The 19420-nt window shown below is 44.8% G+C and overlaps 1 pseudogene; it reads left to right on the top strand.

Annotated features, from left to right (window-relative positions):
- The first annotated feature begins 17968 nt into the window (after positions 1 to 17968).
- LOC136642327 (5S ribosomal RNA) lies at positions 17969 to 18088 on the top strand (annotated as a pseudogene).
- Positions 18089 to 19420: the final 1332 nt, after the last annotated feature.

The raw sequence follows: 19420 nt of genomic DNA, 5'->3' as shown, positions 1-19420 counted from the left end.
CAGCTGTAAAAGAAATTGTGAAAAAACAAGGAAGAAAGTCGAGCTACTTGGATTTTGTTTCTCCAGCCTTTGAAGAGGTATCACTTTGCCAGCTTCTGTTGCTGTGCCTACCTACTGCTTCTCTTAATCCTTTCCCATCCACCCATTCCCATCTCTTTTTTTCAGATTTTCTTCTTTCTTTGAACCAAACTAGATGTGCCCTTTAATGTGTCATTAACAGACTTGCTTGAACCTGGAATCTCCTCGTATTTATACCAAGCAGCCAGTGAAAGGAGGGGGACTGAACTGTGGAGCACAGGAGGGGGGAATTTAACACTTTTCCCTCACAATATTTTCCCACCTCCAGAGCTGATGTATACTCCAAAGTGGCTATTTGCAACAAACGAGCTCTCTCATGGTCCTTTTGTGGAAAGGACCTGTTCTTTACGTTCTTTTGTGTGCCATAAAATTGAGATGAAATTGAATAGGAGAGGACAGCAGAATTCCACAGGGCTCTGAGATTTCCAAAGACAACATGGGAACTGAAGCATCCAAACCATCATGAGTTATTGCAGTCATCTGTACCGAGAAGGGAAACAACACAGGGTGGCAAAGATACTCAGCTGTCAGAGACCAGATGGCCTTTTGAGGTTCTTTCGGTTTCTGTGCAAATGCATGCTGAACAAAGGACTGTACTGAACACTATGCCACATGCCAGTAGTTCAGAGAGCAACAGGGGTTCTGTTGAGGAGAGTGTTCACAGACATGTCAGAAAGGTAATGGGAAGAGGATAGTATATATCAGCCCAGTCCTGAGCTGCCTGGAGCACAGCCATGATGGCTCTGATATCCAGCACACCCAGGGCAGCCACCACTGGCTCCTCAGGAGAAGGGCACTTACTTCCCCTTCCCCCAGATAAGGGAAGTAGCCCCACAATGGAGCCACTTGATTCTGTACAGGCTCACGCTGGGCCAGCTCTAGTGTTCAGCCAGTACTAACCCTCATAAATGTGCTTTACAGCATGTTTGTGACAGTGCGCACCAGTGATAAGCCAGCATGCCGAGCTCAGGATTGGGCTCTGTGTGCGTGCGTGCACTGGATTTGAAAAGAGTGGCAAATGAGAAGCAACTGGATGATTTACCAAATTGTGAATTGTTTGCTTTTCAATCCATTTATCCAGATTTTTCTTCTTTTAACAGCCTTCTGAGTTAAAGAAAGGCGTCTGCAAACATTCAGGCCAATATTATCTCCATGTTAGTATGCAACATGCCACAGTTACAAATTGTTCTTCACGACCAACTTCAGTCAGATAGTTTTTCCAGTCAGAGTTCAACAAGGCAGCTTTAAAGCTCCATCTGCCCAACAGATGATTTCCTGCCCATTTCCTGCCCTACAGCAAGATTTCTACTGGATTCCATTCCTGAGAAGAACTCATTTCCTCCCCAAAGGACAGGTGGCTTTTTTAGACTCCATAGCTACACAGGCAGATGTAAGAAGCCTTTGCTAGCATGGACTTTCATGTTAATTGTTCTAATCACATTTGCAAGGCTGGAATTTTCATTTGCACCATGCACATTTTGTGGGGGGAGAAGCAAAAAAAAGATACTTCTTTTAAAATGTAAAAAAAAAATGTTCTCTCTCTCTCTCTCTCTCTCTCTCTCTCTCTCTCTCTCTCTCTCTCTCTCTCTCTCTCTCACCCACCTGCACACCCAACTTCTCATCCCATGTGGTATGCTGAATCCACCCTCAGGGCCCAATCTTACCCAACTTTCCAGTGCTGATGCATCCCCAAGGTAAGGGAACAAGCATTCCCTTACTTTGAAGAGCCCTCCTTGACTGCTCCCCCACCACAGCATGCAGCGCACACCCCATTGGCATGGCTGCATCAGTTCTAAAAATTTGGGTAGGATTGGGCCCTATCGTGTTTTTTTTAACAGTTCTGTCTTTATAGCCCTGACTGGAATGCAATGTTTCTCTAGCACAGTGAATTTCAATCCTTTTCATCTCACAGAATACCGACAAGGCATTGTGACACCCCAGTTTGAGAACCTCTGCCTTACAGGGTTGTTGTAAGGACAACCGCAAGATAATTCTCTCAAAGCACTTTGCACACTCTGGAAGTGCTATATGAATGCTGAGTAATATTACTCATGTTTGGTTTTTGTTTTTTTCAGCACCAGGCAAAATGCTTTTATTTCCCCAGGTCTTGCTAATTTCTAGTTGATTTTATCTGGCTGCTGTGTTTTCAAAACTGTGATGTGCCGTTTATAGCACTCATGCTGTTTTGATCCGATTGTGAGTCCACTTGAGAGCACTTGTGCCAAAGGAAAGGATAAACAACATCTAAATAATAAAAATAGAGGAAAAATTCTGTCCACATGGGAAAGCACTCTTATGAACAAAGTGTGACATGCGTAGCAGCCTCCAGAGAGACTCAGAATGATCCAGCTTGAGAACCTGTGTGCTCAAAAAAGGTGGCTTGAGATATACTTACATGAAGTGGTGACTATGGAATTCAGCGTAGATGACTGTCAAATTCCTCCAGCAAGCAATCATGGATTTTTCATAGTGTCACCATTTTCAGTCGTGAAGGGAGGTGGGGAGTAAAACCTTACGAAACAACCTTCTTTCAAAATGAACCTATGAAGTTCATTTTCCTAACAGTTAAGTCATATTTTTTAAGAGCAAACTAATTCACCCACCTCCAAAATTAGCTCATTAAGAAAACAGATCAAAGTCAACGTGCTTCCTTTGAGTTTTTTGTTTCATTTTGTTGTGGGTGTTTTGACCCATCGTTCCTCCTTCACAGCATGCACATAATTTGATCTGTTTCATTGGCTATGGTGCACCAGGTGGGGTGGCGGAGGGTCAACTGGATTCCTTCAAAGCTTGATTTTTGAAAGGGAGTTACAGTAAACTTGTTTTCAGACAGGACTTGGGATTAAAAGAACATGGAGATTGTGTTGCCAAAGGCACTTGACAGAAATGGAATTTTTCAGGAGTGCTAATATTTTTGTTCTGGGAGTTGCTGCACTGGTTTCAGATGCAAAGCCTACAGGGAAGTGGGGAACTGGTGACTCATCAGGAATGGTTCGTCTGAGTCATCAGTTAAATTCCTGAAACTACTCAGAAATATATTTTGAAAACTTTTCTTTTTTTCTTTTTCCTTTTACCAGATGACCTCCACTAGAACACAAGAATTCAGAGCAGTGAGACAATCAAGCACCACTCAAGGAACTGAAAGAATATCAATATAGCCCAAGACATTTTAGGGCTTGAGAGTGCATTCCACTATCATTAACGATGCAGCACTGTCATAAGTGATGTGCTGCTGCTAAGTGCAAGGGAGCAGCTAGCAGAAGCCACCAGCATCTCCTTGCATGTGCCAAAGGCCCACCCAGTCTGCATGGAGGAGGTAATGAGAAGGCAGGAGCAGGCTGTGGCTGGGAAAGGGGAGGACAGGAGTGGGGAGTGGGTGGAACTTGGTGGGGAAAGTTCATGCCACAGGTTGGCAAAAACTGTTTTATTTTTTTCACAGATTTTGGTGTTTTCCAAAGGTAGAAGTGCAGAAAGCAGCATTCTGTGTTTTTATTTCATTATCACCAATTTTTCAACCTACCCCGCCCCTTTATCTCTTCAGACTTACATCTACAAAATAGCTGGCATGAGTCCAAGGAGACCCATAGGTGATCAAACAAGAGGTAAGTAAAAATGTTTTTTGCTTCCCTCTCTCTGGCCTTCTGATTGCCCCACCCACCATAGAATCCAGCATGGGATGCATACTATGCAGTGGTGGAGAATAGGGTCAGGCTGTCAGTCTCTCTGAAGGGTGCTGCTGACACTACACTTTGGTCATAAAAGTCCTCCTGCATGTGGAAAGAATACATATCATTACTTTACTATTTAGATGATTTTTATCCTTTTGTTTGGCACAAGTTGTGACTCACAACCACAGGATAATGGTGCTTTGCCATATGGTGGTCAAAACTGCACCAACTCAATTTCAGTGGTGGTTGAAATGGTGCCCTGCCACATAGTGGTTAAAAACCCCACGATGATAAAACAAAATACTATGCAATGCACTGACCTTTGAAGGCTCAAAGAACAAATTTGTTGCGTACCCACAGAAGTGGCATAAGATCATAAGAAATTAAGAAGATGGATCAGGTCAAAGACTCATCTGTTCCAGCATCTTGTATGGCCAATGAGATGCCTCTGGGAAGCCCACAAGCCGGAGATGAGCACATACAACCTCTTACAACCTCTGATAACTCAAGTCTGTGTATGTCTATTCAGAAGCAAGTCCAATTATAGTCAATGAGACTTACTCCCAGTTAAGCGTGCATAGGATTGCAGCCTGACCCTGAAAGTAGCAACAGTAGCATAGCTAGAGGGGGGCACAAGTATTGATGGCACCACAACACACTGTGTAATTGGCTCCTCCTCCTCGCCATTAGAGCCTTAACTTATGGCAACGCACAGGAGACACCTCTGTGTTGCTCTCACTGCCCAGTATGGCTCCGACAGTGAGGGACCAGTTACATGTGCATTGTGGCTCCATCCATACTTTCCATTTCCTCTAGCTATGCTACTGGGTAGCATACCACCCTCAGTAGACTTATCCTATATGAATTTGTCTAAATCCCTCCAAGCTAGTTGCCATAACCACATCTGGTAGAAGCAGATTTAGATGAACTATTCATAAGGTGAACCTTTTCTTCAACCTGAATCTTCCACTAAACAATTTCACTGGATGGCCTTTGCTAGTGTTGTGAAAGAAGGAGAAACATTTCACTCCAAATTTTTCATGCCCAACTCCCAACAAACAAACAAACAAACAAACAAACAAACAAACAAACAAACAAACAAACAAACAACAACAACTGAGATTTTACCAATGTTTGGTGAGTTCTTATATCCATCCCCTGCAGATCCTGGCACATGTTATCATATCAACATCTTTGATAGTTTTCTAGGTTCACTGTATGGGGTCGGTTTTTACCAGTGTTGAAAATGTTGAAATGTCCACTCATAAATCCAAACCTATATAAGGTTATTTTGAAAAATAGCATGCACACACACACACACACACACACAGAGAGAGAGAGAGAGAGAGAGAGAGAGAGAGAGAGAGAGAGAGAGAGAGAGAGAGAGAGAGAGAGCCAATAGCTCCTAAGATAAATACAAACTTATTAAAATTATATAATTGTCTGGGGAGCCACAAGTAGTCATTAAATCATCGATGGAATCTTCATTTCCATGAAGCACTTAATATATGGAAAAAATGCCCCAATGCATTTGTGATATCCAGTTAATCCAGGCACTTTGGGGAGTCTTTTTAAATGGTCGTGAAAGAAATGAAGAGGAATTTAGCCACATATTCCTGAGGGAAGCTCCAACATTCATCCATTCTTCCATATGCCTTTTTCTATAATGCTCATATGAAGAATTTATTCATTAAAAATGATAGGTTACCCACTCTCAATACAGACTGGCCTTTTGCCCACACATCTTCAATTGATTTTAGAAGATTTGGAGATATTGCATTTGAGGCTCTAATCGTCGGCTTAATCTTTGCACAGCTTCCCAGGTACACTCAGGTTTTCTTGGCTGTGTACTCGCTGGAGAAGACAGGGACATACAATTTCAAAATAGGTTGAAATAAAAAGAATGCGCCATCCTTAAGTTAGAAGCATAGAATCACAGAATGTGCTCCCTGGGGCATTTGGTGGGCCACTGTGAGATACAAGAAGCTGGACTAGATGGGTCTATGGCCTGATCCAGTGGGGCTGTTCTTATGTTCTTATGGTGGCTGCAGTAATGTAGCAAGCAGGGGCAGGGTGGTCTGCCCCAAGTGAAGCATCCTGGAGGGAGGTGATGAGTACAGAGGCCTGTGCTACAATTGGCAACAGATCGACCCTCCTGCTGTCCCCTGGATTCCAAACAGCTGGAAACGACGGCTCCAGAAGTAATTTGGCAGTGTACGCAATGATGTCATCATGTCACTGCTGAATCCCTTCCAGGTGCCATATGTCACTCCAGGTAAAGTACAGGGGTGTCATGCAGTGCAGGGGGTGACTGCCACTCCAGGGTGGTGCCCATCTGGTGACATCATTTTATAGCCGTCACATGTAGCTGCACACTTCCAGACAGTAGCTGTTTGGGCATAGCCAGAGATACTGTGGAGGTCCCACATGTGGCACCAGGTTGAAGAAGGCCTGCGAATGACAGTAAGCCAACAAGATGGGGGCATAGGCCTAACAGGGCAGAATTGTGAGAGGGCTGAGGACATGTTGGGGGTGGTTCCTGGCGTGGGGAACTTGCATCAAATGTGAATTCTCTCCTAAGCCTCCTGACAGCAGATGGAATGCTATGGCAGGAGAGAGCTGGTGGATCAACGGGAGACTGAAGGGGACCATTGACAATGAGCCAAAGCATGGTCAAAGTATCACCCACAGTGCCAAATCCCAGTGACATTTACTTTATTCGGAGCCCTAGTCCTGGCTACTATTCAATTTTTGCAGGTCTGAGTCTCAAGACAAAATGGTGGCAATCACCTTTATTTAAAGGGCAGGTGGAATAACTGGGTCTTTAATCCCTGTTTTACAATAGAAGGGAAGGGAACCAAGCAAAGCTTTCTGAGAAGGGAGTTCCAAAGCAGTGGCACTGACACTGAGAAGTCCCTATCCTTGTTGCCTGCCTGCTGAATTGCCCCTAAAGGCAGGCCCAGTAGCAGAGTCTCACTGAATGATCTGGGCAGGCTGCTATGAGAGCAGGCAATCCCTGGGATGCTCTACTCCCATATAAAGGTGTTGTACTAAATTTCCCTCTCAGTTCATCTCCCAGTTTGAAGCTGCCCAGACAGGCTATTTACTCTCACCTCAGGACCCCCAGAATTTCCTGCAATCTGACAATCACCTGCCAAGCGTGGGAGAGTGAGAAACCACAAGGCGAGGTTATCAACTGCTGGAAAAGCTTCTTGCCTGCCTCCGCTGTCATCTTGATTTTGCCTTCTTGGGCGCATAACAAGGAAAATGAATCCCATGGGGTAACTCTCACACTTGTTACCCTACATTTCCTCAGTCTGACTGAGTGCAAGTAATGGAACAGCTTTTTAATGGTCCACTATCCCAAATGCCCTTCGAACCCTTCAGTGGAGCTGGTTTGTAGCTGACAAATATGACAGGCAGAGCTAGTGAACCCTTAGGCCAGCAATATTCTCATCTCTAATCCATCATAGACATCAAAAAATAATGAGATCTCTTGAAACCGTGCCAGGAGTGAGCTCATGTGACACTGAGATGATGAATTAACTCAACCACTTAAAAGACAGTACGCAGTGCCCTGAGAAGTGTCAGTAATTTCATGGTTTCTTTCTGATGGTTTCTTCTTGTGGGAAAATACTAGTCTCAGTCTGTCCACCTTATCTCTGCTTTTCCCACTGAACAAATCCCACCTATTTCTGTGTTTAATCCTAGATATCAAGATACAATTTTTTGTTTCCCTGTACAAAGCGGGCAAATGTAATTCACACTTTTATCATACCATGAGGTGGTATTACTGATAAGGTGTGTAGCTGAGTCAGTGTGCGTTGGAGAAATGTAGTTGTAATAGCATGTGCGTAGTTCACGGGCAAAAATATATCTGGCATGACAAGATGCCTTAAGTCATTCCCATTGTCTTCAGCACAATCAGGGTCATGAGTAATCTGGGCATCTAAGGCCACGATCCTATACACACTTTTCTGGGAGTAAACCCCACTGGACACAATGGAATGTACTTCTGAGTAGAAATGCATAGGACTATGCTGTCAGACCTCATCAAGCAAGCACAAAATTTGAAATCTGGTATAACGTCAATATCCTGAGACTCTCAGGTTCTTGGTATTATTGCTACTGTTACTGCTGCTGCTGCTGTTGACTTCAGCCATTATGACTGTAGATATAAACTTGAGAATGTGCATACACTGCTGGGTGAAATATCACCAGCCAGCGGAATGGAAGTAGGACTGAGTAAACCTTCAGTGACTTTATCATTCTGGTCTTCTGATGGTGAGCCCTTCCTGTTTTCTATTTGATGCATGTCTGAAAGACCAGTACAATCAAGAGACATGGAGGTCTTGCATCACAATTTCTGCTTCTCCCTAGGAGTATAAACAACAAAGCACTCTCCCCTAATCCAGTATCCCTTCAGCAGAGACAATGCCATATTTAGTTATGCCCCCTTCTATTTTGATGGCTCTTCATCTTGATGCTGTTTAGGACTGCTTGAGTCATGGGAAGAATAAGAATGTTACCCAGCACACCGTAGTCCTGCCTGCCTGCCACAACCCGTCAAACTGATGCACTTTATTTATAATAAATAAGACTATTACTGTAACCTCAAAAGAAATCTTTTTTTGCACATTGAGTTACAATGGCTGTATGACATTATATTCGTATTTTGTAAGAACGGATGTGACTCACAATTTCCCCTTCCAGGATAGTCTTAACACTAAAGATTTACAAGATTTGGGAATTTTAGGTCCGGGAACGAATCTCAAGGCCTCATGCCAATCTTTAATTTAGGTCTAAGTATCTTGGTTTCAAAAATGTAAACGTGAAGCGAGAAAGGCTTCAATTCCCAGGAATCAAAACCCAAGAGCAGGTTCTCCTGGGGAAAAAGATAATGCTGAAAGCTGAGACAACTGGGTTTCCCAAAACTCTAATTTAACGCTTATCAAATACTGGAGATCCTCAAGGCATGCCACATTAGACGCCATGTGCGATTTGAAATTAAACAGCTGGGTCTTTCTCTAACAAACATGGCCAGATCCTGCGCCAGCAAAATCACCGGTACAAGTCTGAGAAGCCCTGTGTAGGGCTTCCAGGCCCAGGAAGGCATGGATTCTTGCAATAAACAAGGTTACTGACATGTGAGAAGGCTTGGTTGCCCACCTCTTCAATTGAATTGGGCATTTGGGTTTTGAAAAAAGTGACACTTCCAAATGATAGTCTTAAGTTTTCTTTCCAAAAGATTTGGCCACTGCAATGCCCAAAGAACCTCCCATTTTCACACACAGGGGAAAGTCACCATCTCATGAGAGGGGATTACCTTGTTCGTGCTGGGCTATTTCAAAATAAGGGTATGGCTTTTGAAGTCCATTTGCTCCCGTCTTTGTCCCAAACCACCTAATTGCAAATGCCTGACTTCAGCCTTGCCAGCTGTTTTGTACATATTGAACAGTGCCTCTGCTTCCCCTGCTATGAGGGAAACAGACTGGGACCACCAAAGCAATAAATACAGACACAAAATAAGATAAAATTACATTTTAATGGGTACGGTTTCACTGCAATTTTTCCCCATTTTTTTTCTTTTTGTTCTGGCAGAAGAGTGGAGAAAATGTGAATGATTTACCACCCTTGGGTAGAAATTGCTTTAGCCTTCCAGTTATTATTGCTGCTCAGGAAAGTGCTCCATTTATATCCCCAACTGGGAACAAAGATATTTTCCTCTATCTAAACCCAAAGAGATCACATCAGCTCATGTACAAATAATACCTGCCCAAGCAGAGTAGGGTGAGAAGCTGTACGGTTCGGGTGATATAATGCCACTGATTGGCTTGTAGCAAGCATTGAAACCTTAGACATTTTCAACAGCAAAATTCATTGTTCTGCATGGCTCAGTCAGTGCATCCTAGAAGATAGATGACAAAGACAACAATGAAGATGTTAATGCAATTAACTGCATAACAGGCCATGTACGATTCTACTGTATAATGAAATGGCTTGTGGGAGGGGACAGTCTCAGGCATCTCAAACCTAACAATACTGTAGAGTCCCACTGCATTTTTCAAGAGAACTGTCCCCTCCAACCTTCTTGATTCAGCCAGGACACCCATAATTTGGGAACTTGATCCCAGGAAAGGCTCTGCTCTCCAATCCACGTGCTTTCAAAGAAGTAGCTACATTTCATACAATGATGCCTTATATTGAACCAGCCGCAGACCTCCACAGCCCCGTGCCCGGGGCAAAGCTCTGCAATGCCCCCACACAGGCTATCACCACCCTCCTGTGCAGATAACTGCCCCCCCCCCCACTCACCAGAGGCTCACAGAGCCTCACGCGACCGCAGCCCATGCCGGAGAAACCTTTGTGTGGTTCCCTGGTGCTATAAACTGTTCTTCTGGCAAATCGGAAGCATAGTTTCCAACCCCATCAGGAGCCTCAGAGAGATTTCCACGGGGTCCTAGCAGCCGGTGCCCGAGGCATTTGCTCCAGGGAAGTCTATGGTAGGCACGCAACTGTATTGACCTTGGACAATTAGTCCATTCAAGCTCACTATTGTTGACACTGAGTAGGTTCAATCCTTGGCATCTCCAGGCAAGGCAGAGAAAGATCCTTTTCTGCTTGCTATGGTGTTTTATTTATTGTTGTTACTGAAATTTTACGCTGCTTTAAGAACATAAGAACAGCCCCACTGGATCAGGCCATAGGCCCATCTAGTCCAGCTTCCTGTATCTCACAGCGGCCCACCAAATGCCCCAGAGAGCACACCAGATAACAAGAGACCTCATCCTGGTGCCCTCCCTTGCATCTGGCATTCTGACATAACCCATTTCTAAAATCAGGAGGTTGCGCATACACATCATGGCTTGTACCCCATAATGGATTTTTCCTCCAGAAACTTGTCCAATCCCCTTTTAAAGGCGTCTAGGCTAGACGCCAGCACCACATCCTGTGGCAAGGAGTTCCACAGACCGACCACACGCTGAGTAAAGAAATATTTTCTTTTGTCTGTCCTAACCCGCCCAACACTCAATTTTAGTGGATGTCCCCTGGTTCTGGTATTATGTGAGAGTGTAAAGAGCATCTCCCTATCCACTCTGTCCATTCCCTGCATAATTTTGTATGTCTCAATCATGTCCCTCCTCAAGCGTCTCTTTTCTAGGCTGAAGAGGCCCAAACGCCGTAGCCTTTCCTCATAAGGAAGGTGCCCCAGCCCCGTAATCATCTTAGTCGCTCTCTTTTGCACCTTTTCCATTTCCACTATGTCTTTTTTGAGATGCGGCGACCAGAACTGGACACAATACTCCAGGTGTGGCCTTACCATAGATTTGTACAACGGCATTATAATACTAGCCATTTTGTTCTCAATACCCTTCCTAATGACCCCAAGCATAGAATTGGCCTTCTTCACTGCCGCCGCACATTGGGTCGACACTTTCATCGACCTGTCCACCACCACCCCAAGATCTCTCTCCTGATCTGTCACAGACAGCTCAGAACCCATCAGCCTATATCTAAAGTTTTGATTTTTTTTTTTTACTGACTGCTGGAGCAGAATAGTGATCTATTAACTTATTACTGATACATAAATACCAAATTTATACAGAACTTATGCAACTTACTATTAGTTTTTGGTAATGCCAAAAGTTAGAGATCCTAATGAAGTTTGTTGGTCTCAGGTCTGAAACTGCATCTTAGAGGGCTTATAATGATGGACTCATAAGGCCCTGGAGACCTTAAAAATGTAGGTTTTTGTTGCAATTGGTTTAGGGAAAGTTACATTTCCCAAGGACCTTTGGGGCTTCCCCCACACCACCCCCAATGCACATTTTCCCCTCTGGTACTGGAGAGGGAGAGAAAACAAATCTCTCTATACCTGAAGCTAGAGCAGCACCATCACTGCTATTCCAATTTGGTTAATATTGTTTAAAGGTGGAAAAGGATTGGGATCCTTGAGTGGGTGGGAAGGCAGGAAGGGGTAGCAGCTTTGGCAGTCAGATTGACTGGGAAAATAAGTGCAGCTAGTTCTGTTTGTAAAAAAAAGTAGCTCAGCTTATTTTCTGAATGGATCAGGGTGAAGTCGCCCATTACTAATAACAGTAGTTCACATGTGACATAACAATAGGTTTTGCTGAGGCAAGCAAAAACTAAACAAAAAGCCTGACAATTTTTTTTCTTTTAAATGCAAGTTGTGAATTTTTTAATGCAAATGTCCATGTGTGCTTTTTTTTTGTCTAAACTCTCCTAAAAAAATCAGTGCTAAATGCAAATTAGGGTTGTTGTTTTTTGTTTTTTGTTTTTTTAGTATGAATAATTCTCTCTGCCTTTCTTCATGTCCACTGAAACTGGGAAAATTGAGCACAGGGGAGCAATTTGGTCAAGGGAAAAGCTTGGGTCAGCTTTCCACCCACTCCCATAATTGACTGATGGAGACCAGTCAATGATTAACATGAAAACATGCCTCCTTCTAAGAACTGAGGATATCTGGAAACCAAGAGGAAAGGCCTGAGGGATTGGCCCATATACCAAAAACTCCAGACTTGGAAGCAATCCCCACCTGAAGTTCTAGGGTATGATATACCAGCAATGGAATAGGTTGCATGCTTTGGCCTTGTGCAACATGCAGCCTGTGCCTGTGCTATAGTGAGATGGCACAATGGCACACTTCTATGATGGGTTTTAACCATTGTGAAAGGAGCATCCCAGAGTGTGGAATTGCCCAATACTAATTCAGCAAATGCTTTCCGAGATGGTCAGTCAATAGTTAAGTGTAAAACTTTTGATCGCACCATCTGTGGCAAATGGACAAAGGCAGAGAAACTTGCAAAAGAAAAGCATTTCATGGCACTCTCTTTTTCCCAGGCATTTTCCCCCCTGCTAAGAGTGCAAAACCCATTCTTTTTCTTTAAGCCACTCCACATCAATATCTGCTCAGCAGCATTAAACAGATTTCTCCGTCAATAGAACCAAGAAATACTGACAGAAGAAACAAGGTCACGCCATCCATTACTATCCAACACTCTGCTTTAGGGTAATAAGAGGGGAAAAGGATTTCCCCCTCTCCCCCCCCCATTCTATCTGTTCTATATTTTTATTGGTGTTTTGAGAAATAATAAATTAGAAAATCTATAATGTTCCATTTCAATAACATTCCTTCCAGCGGACTGAAATGGTTGCACAAAAGCTCAGCTTTCCTGTCCAATTTGCTGCACACCAGGCAGTGCCACCTGCCGTTCTCCATCCAGCTCGTAGCAAATTGGACGGGAGATGTCACCTCCCACGCTGAGCTCTGTGCCGCTGCTTCCGGAAGTCCAGCAACTTGGAATTTCAGTGATGACGTGGTGATGTCATCACCAAACATCCGGCCCCTTTTGCTGACCCCTGATCTAAAGTGTTCCAGGAGGCGGTGCTGGTGGCAGCTTTTTCTTCTTCTTCCAGCACTGCTGGAAAAAGAGGTGAGCAGCCACTGCCTTGATGCTCTTCCCATTCACTTTAAATGAGCAGGGATACATCAGAGAACTGGCTGAAGCCAACTGAAGCAGCTTGATGAGTGGTGGACCAGAGGGGAATAGCAGGTAGATACAGAGTGCTCAACAGTTTGCCACTCCTCTCAACGCAATATTAGCCTTTCAGTCAGTGTCATGGGTAGTTTGGCCTTCCCTAGCACTAAAACTGGTTCCTCAAGCTAGCACTGATTGCATGGTGGCTCTGGCTGAAACCATGCATTATATTCAAGCTGCATCCCACTGTAATTGTCTGCACCGTGCCCCATCTCTTGTCATATGTCCAACAATCACCATGGAGTCAGGCGTTGAAATCTTCACAACTGAAGGGAAAATGTTGATACAAAACAACCTGGTCCAAACCATTTCTTCTTAAAGAAAAGTTTTTCTCACATTTCTATTTTGCTCCAAGATTGGCAACTCTACTTATGTGATGAGGCAAAAGGTCGTTCGTATATTTATTCATGTTTAGAAAATGTTAATAAATGAAAATTATGCACCACTCAGATGAAAGTCCTTAAGAATTTGTCATGAAGCATGTGACATATATTTTAATAGCTGTTACAAAACTGTCAACAAATGTAGATAGAATACAATAGGCAGATTCTCTCTCCTCCCCCCCCCCTTTAGTTCTTTATAAAAATGTTTTGATGAGTCAAGGGGAGTTAAAGGTTTCAAACAGAATAAGGAAATCACTCTTCTCTATGTTTCTTTGGAGGTGTTAGTACATGATTTTTTTAAGCCTTTTTCTGTTCAACTCATTGCCATCCTTTCATCCCCCCACATCTGTCATGCATGTCAATAACGGAACAGCAGCGAATACAGCCTTTTAATGGACTAGTGTATTTTTCTCATTGCACTGAATGAAAATAAATGGTTGTGCTGTGACCTCTTGGTACATAATGAAATGACACATCAGTTGCTGAATCTGATATGACTTGGCAGTTGAAGTAAAATGAAATGCCCTTGAAAGCCATCCAGTAGGTACAAAGTGGTGGCTGAACTGAATTGACTCGAAGTAAACTGTTAGTTGCCCCGAAGGCAGCAAAGGAAAGGACCTAGAAATTCAGTAAACCAGATGCAACCTATTCCATTTGGTTTGGTATGTGAGATTTTTGGCTGCATAAAATGGCTTGCTGCTATTTTTTCTGGATCAGCCACAGAAGCTAGCAAAGACTTACAAAAGTCATGTGTTTTTCTTCCCTTTCATTGCACCCATTTCTGTTGGCAAAAGTCTGTACAGGTTAAATTGAGCTTTTCATTAGGTAAAAAGAAAGATAAGCAGTGTGTCCATGGAACAATGTCAAGTGATGCACATCTTGGGGAAAGGTTATAGCTCAGAGGTAGAGCACATGCTTCACATGCAACAATGTTCATTTCAATCTCTGGCATCTTCAGGTAGGGATGAGAAAGACCTCTATCTGAAACACTAGAGAGCCACTGAATTCTGATCTAGTCTTTGCTGACTAGATTGACCAACTGTTTGACTCCACATAAGGCCGCTTCAAATATCTGCATATGTTTATCTTCAGCCCACGTCTACTTACTCAAAACAAGAACATGCACAGAGACCCTGCCCAAGCTAAGATGCCACCTGAAGTGGCACCAAATTCTGCCACCTATCCTTTCCTCTTTTTCTGACACACATGCCAGTGTGCAACACAACCACTACCGCCTTTTTATGTTCTTCACTGCCTTCGTTTCTTCTAAACTGGCAGGCTGATGGGGGGACGAGAAACTCCACACCCACAAGTAGAAACTCTCCCCTCCCAGCATCTTCCCCATCAAGCCAGTTTAGAAGAAGTGATGGGGGAGAAAAGGAAGCAGTGAAGAAGGTGAAGGCAACATCATTGGTCACCATGGTCCTTTTCAGTATCATATCTCCAGTTTTGCCATCTTGATCATGTGCTGTTGGAAGAAGAGGAGGAGGAGGAAGAAAGCTGTGCCCACATATCCAGCACGCCCTGGGCAGCTGCTGCTGTGTACTCAGGAGAAGGGGATTTTCATCCCCTTCCCCCTAGTAAAGGAAATAGCCCCGCAATGGGGCTACTTTATTCTATGGGGGCTCTTGAGCCAGCACAGAATCAGAGTCCAATGCGGCCCAACATGGAGCTCAGGATCTGGTGGAGCTAAGCTACACTGGTCCCACTCCATTCCTGTACCGCTCCTTCCCTTGCCATGCCTTCTCCCAGCCCTTTGCTTGCCCTCCCCCCACCTCCCCCACCCTGGAACGCCTCCTCCCCACCTCCCCCCATGCCCTCACTAACCTTTCCGAAACCCACCGATCCAGACTCGAGCTGGGCTAGCTCCAGTGCTGGGCCTGCAGTAAGGGCTCGCAGACATGCCTTAGAGCATGTTTGCGATAATGTGCTCCGGTGGTAAGCCGGCATGCAAGGCTCAGCATCGAGCCCAGACTGGTGCTGCACGTTACAGCTGTGCAGCAGCCACTGCAAACATTTCCTCAACTTCTATATAAGAGCATAAGAAGAGCCCTGTTGGATCAGGCCAAGGCCCCATCCAGTACAGCTTCCTGTTTCTTACAGTGGCCCACCAGCTGCCCCTGGAAACACATGAACAAAATACCTGGACCTGTTGGCAGGTCGCATGCTCTATGTGGGGCTTCCCTTGAAGACAGTTCAGAAACTGCAATTAGTGCAGAATGCGGCGGCCCGTGTAGTTACTGGAGGTAGGCGGTTTGACTCTGTCAGTCCGCTTCTCCAGCGGCTGCATTGGCTGCCCATTCGTTTCTGGGCCCAATTCAAGGTGCTGGTTTTGACCTTTAAAGCCCTATACTGCTCTGGGCCAGGCTATCTTAGAGATCGCCTGCTTCTGTACAATCCGGCTTGTCCTCTAGGTCATCAGAGAAGGCCTTTTTACAAGTGCCGCCACCTAGGGAGGTACGTGGGGCGGCTGCAAGAAATAGGGCCTTCTCAGTAGTGGCACCAACACTATGGAATTCCCTTCCCCTTAAGAATGAACATAAGAACATAAGTACATAAGAACAGCCCCACTGGATCAGGCCATAGGCCCATCTAGTCCAGCTTCCTGTATCTCACAGCGGCCCACCAAATGCCCCAGGGAGCACACCAGATAACAAGAGACCTCATCCTGGTGCTCTCCCCTACATCTGGCATTCTGACTTAACCCATTCCTAAAATCAGGAGGTTGCGCATACACATCATGGCTTGTACCCCATAATGGATTTTTCCTCCAGAAACTCGTCCAATCCCCTTTTAAAGGCGTCTAGGCTAGACGCCAGCACCACATCCTGTGGCAAGGAGTTCCACAGACCGACCACGCGCTGAGTAAAGAAATATTTTCTTTTGTCTGTCCTAACCCGCCCAACACTCAATTTTAGTGGATGTCCCCTGGTTCTGGTATTATGTGAGAGTGTAAAGAGCATCTCCCTATCCACTCTGTCCATCCCCTGCATAATTTTGTATGTCTCAATCATGTCCCCCCTCAAGCGTCTCTTTTCTAGGCTGAAGAGGCCCAAACGCCGTAGCCTTTCCTCATAAGGAAGGTGCCCCAGCCCCGTAATCATCTTAGTCGCTCTCTTTTGCACCTTTTCCATTTCCACTATGTCTTTTTTGAGATGCGGCGACCAGAACTGGACACAATGGCTCCCTCTCTTGAGACTTTTTGGCGAGGCCTGAAGACCCTTCTGTTTAAACAGGCCTTCTGAGTTCTCGGCCTTTTTAACATCTTTTCAACATCTTTTAATATTTTTTACAGGCCTGATTCTTTTATGATTTGCTGCTCTATGCTCTTTTTACCTGACTGCTTTTTATCTGACTGCTATGTGTTAATATGCTTTTATCTGTTTTAAATTATGTTTTTAATCTGTTTTAACCTCTTGTAAGCTGCCTTGAGTCCCTTCCAGGAGAAAGGCGGGGTAAAAATAAAGTTATTATTATTATTATTGCCACTCCCTTGCAATGTAACTTAGGGCCCAATCCTATCTGGGCCTAGTGCTGGTACTGCTGTAAATGTGCCGTAAAGCACATTTATGGCAGCCTCCAAGTGGGGAGTGCCAGCAGCAGTCAGTGCTGGATGGAGAATACTGGGAGCGCCCAATGGTTACACCATCAAGTGGTGGTGTGGGTTTTCAAGGCAGGGGGAGGCATTCTAGGGCAGGGAGAGGAACCAGTCTGGGAGGGGGTGGGACCAGAGGTGCCCTGCTCCCCCATCCTCTGTGTCGGGCTTTGCAGCCTCATACGGAGGTTCTCCAGCCTCAAGTGTCCCTTTTGCGGGACGCACATCCTTACTTGGTGGAGGGGATGGTGGATACAGTAGTCGCTATTTTGGTGCCGCTGCGCCCAGAGGCCCCACCAGGGATAGGATTGGGTTGGGCATAACACAGAACGTGCAGTGTCATTGCATTGCAGGGTTTCCCAGCTCCTACAAGTGGTAACCGATGAAGGGGAGCAGGGATGGGGAAATTTGCACTGTTCTAATGCAACATCATGCATTTTACCTCTTGCTATAGGAGGAAAGGGAGAGAAGCAGCCTTATTGCTTTCAGTGATGGCTTTTGGTGACACATCATATCTTTCTTGAAACTAAAGGCCCTTCAGTACTGGGGTTAAACCAGGACAGGATAAGACAGGACAAGAGTATTCCCAAAATTACTTCACCCCAGTATAATTGCAATAACATACAGCATCATGGAATGCAATCAGATAACACCACAGCTGAATTGTAAGAATTGGCCTTGGCAACTTGCAGCAACTGTTACTCTGCACATGCCCAATCTCATCTGATCTCAGAAGCTAAGCAGGGTCAGGCCTGGTTAGTACTTGGATGGGAGACCGCCTGGGAATACCGGGTGCTGTAGGCTTCTACCATAGTCTTTCGAGACTGAAGGTTGCCAACCAATTTGACTAGGCAAACCTATCTATCTTTTACTCCATATCAGTTTACCCTGGGCTGAGATTGCAGCTATGAAATGCTTTTCAAAACCCCCGAACACATTATAGTTCCTTCCATTTTCCTTATCTCCTCTTTCGGCAGGCTTGTGTTATCTTCAAAGAACTGCAGCGGGTAAATTCAGCCAGCTAGAATCCACGTTGGCTGATCTTAACCAAATTGACTTTCTCTGGGCAGTCTGTAACTCATAGGGCAGTTTTCAAGCCATGTTGCTATAACTCTATTACAGTTTTTCTGAGTTGGTTCTTGACCTTTTCTAAATACCAGAGGAAAGATTTTTTTTCTTCTCCTTTTCCAAGAATCCATTGCACACAGAATAAACCTTTCCAAAAGTCCGTTAAAGCTTTGCTTTTTTTCTTGTTAATATCCGTTCAGCCTCCTGGGTGTCTGCTGCCTGGATCCATCTACAATATTTAAAGCAACTATCTTGTTTCTGCTGATGTTTTGTGATGATTTTGACTTTCACCTGCAGCAAATATTGTATCTGCTTCAATACTCAATGCCTGACAATGCTTGCTTGCTGGATCTATATTTTTCTCCCAGAAAAGATCCTAAATTCTGCTGTTCACTACATACTTGAAGCAAACTGTTGGCCTTCATATTATCAGTGATGTCACAGCTCAGCAGATGTTTGTACTGGGTTTTTTTTTTTTTGGGTTCTCACTAGTACAAACTCTTCCTAATAGTTTAAGAACTGGTGAGATATTGCCCTATAGCAGTGGTTCTCAAACTTGCTGGGAGTCTGAGAACTGCAAGTGTTTGCTGGGGTGGGAACTTGGAGTGGGGGGTGTGCCCCAGTAGCGCCACAGCGACTCCAATGCTGCAGGCACCCAGAGTCTTGCCACCTTACCTGAGGGGATCTGCCAGCCTTGGAGAGGATCCAGGAGGCCAGCAGCCTCCAATGCGTGTTTCCCCCAAGCTTTGTTTTGCTCCAATCTGCTGACTGGAACCATTTCTGGTTTACTTCCAGTTTAGTGATAGTTGCTCTGACCTGCAGATTGGAGTGAAACAAAGTTTGGGGGAGACACACAGAGGGGGCTGCGGGCCTCCCGGATGCTCTCCAAGACTGGTGGACCCCCTCAGGTATGGTGGCAACACTCTGGGTGCTTGCAATGTCACTGTGGCATCGCTGGGGCACCCATTCCTGGGTCACTCCCCAAAGGGGAAATGACCTGTTTTTTGTCCCAGTGGTAGGTTACGACCCACCACTTTGAGCACCACTGCCCTATAATGTTCAATGTTC

Source organism: Tiliqua scincoides, chromosome 2 (genome assembly GCF_035046505.1).
Source record: "Tiliqua scincoides isolate rTilSci1 chromosome 2, rTilSci1.hap2, whole genome shotgun sequence".
NCBI lineage: Eukaryota > Metazoa > Chordata > Lepidosauria > Squamata > Scincidae > Tiliqua > Tiliqua scincoides.
This window is presented reverse-complemented; position numbering and strand designations above follow the sequence as displayed.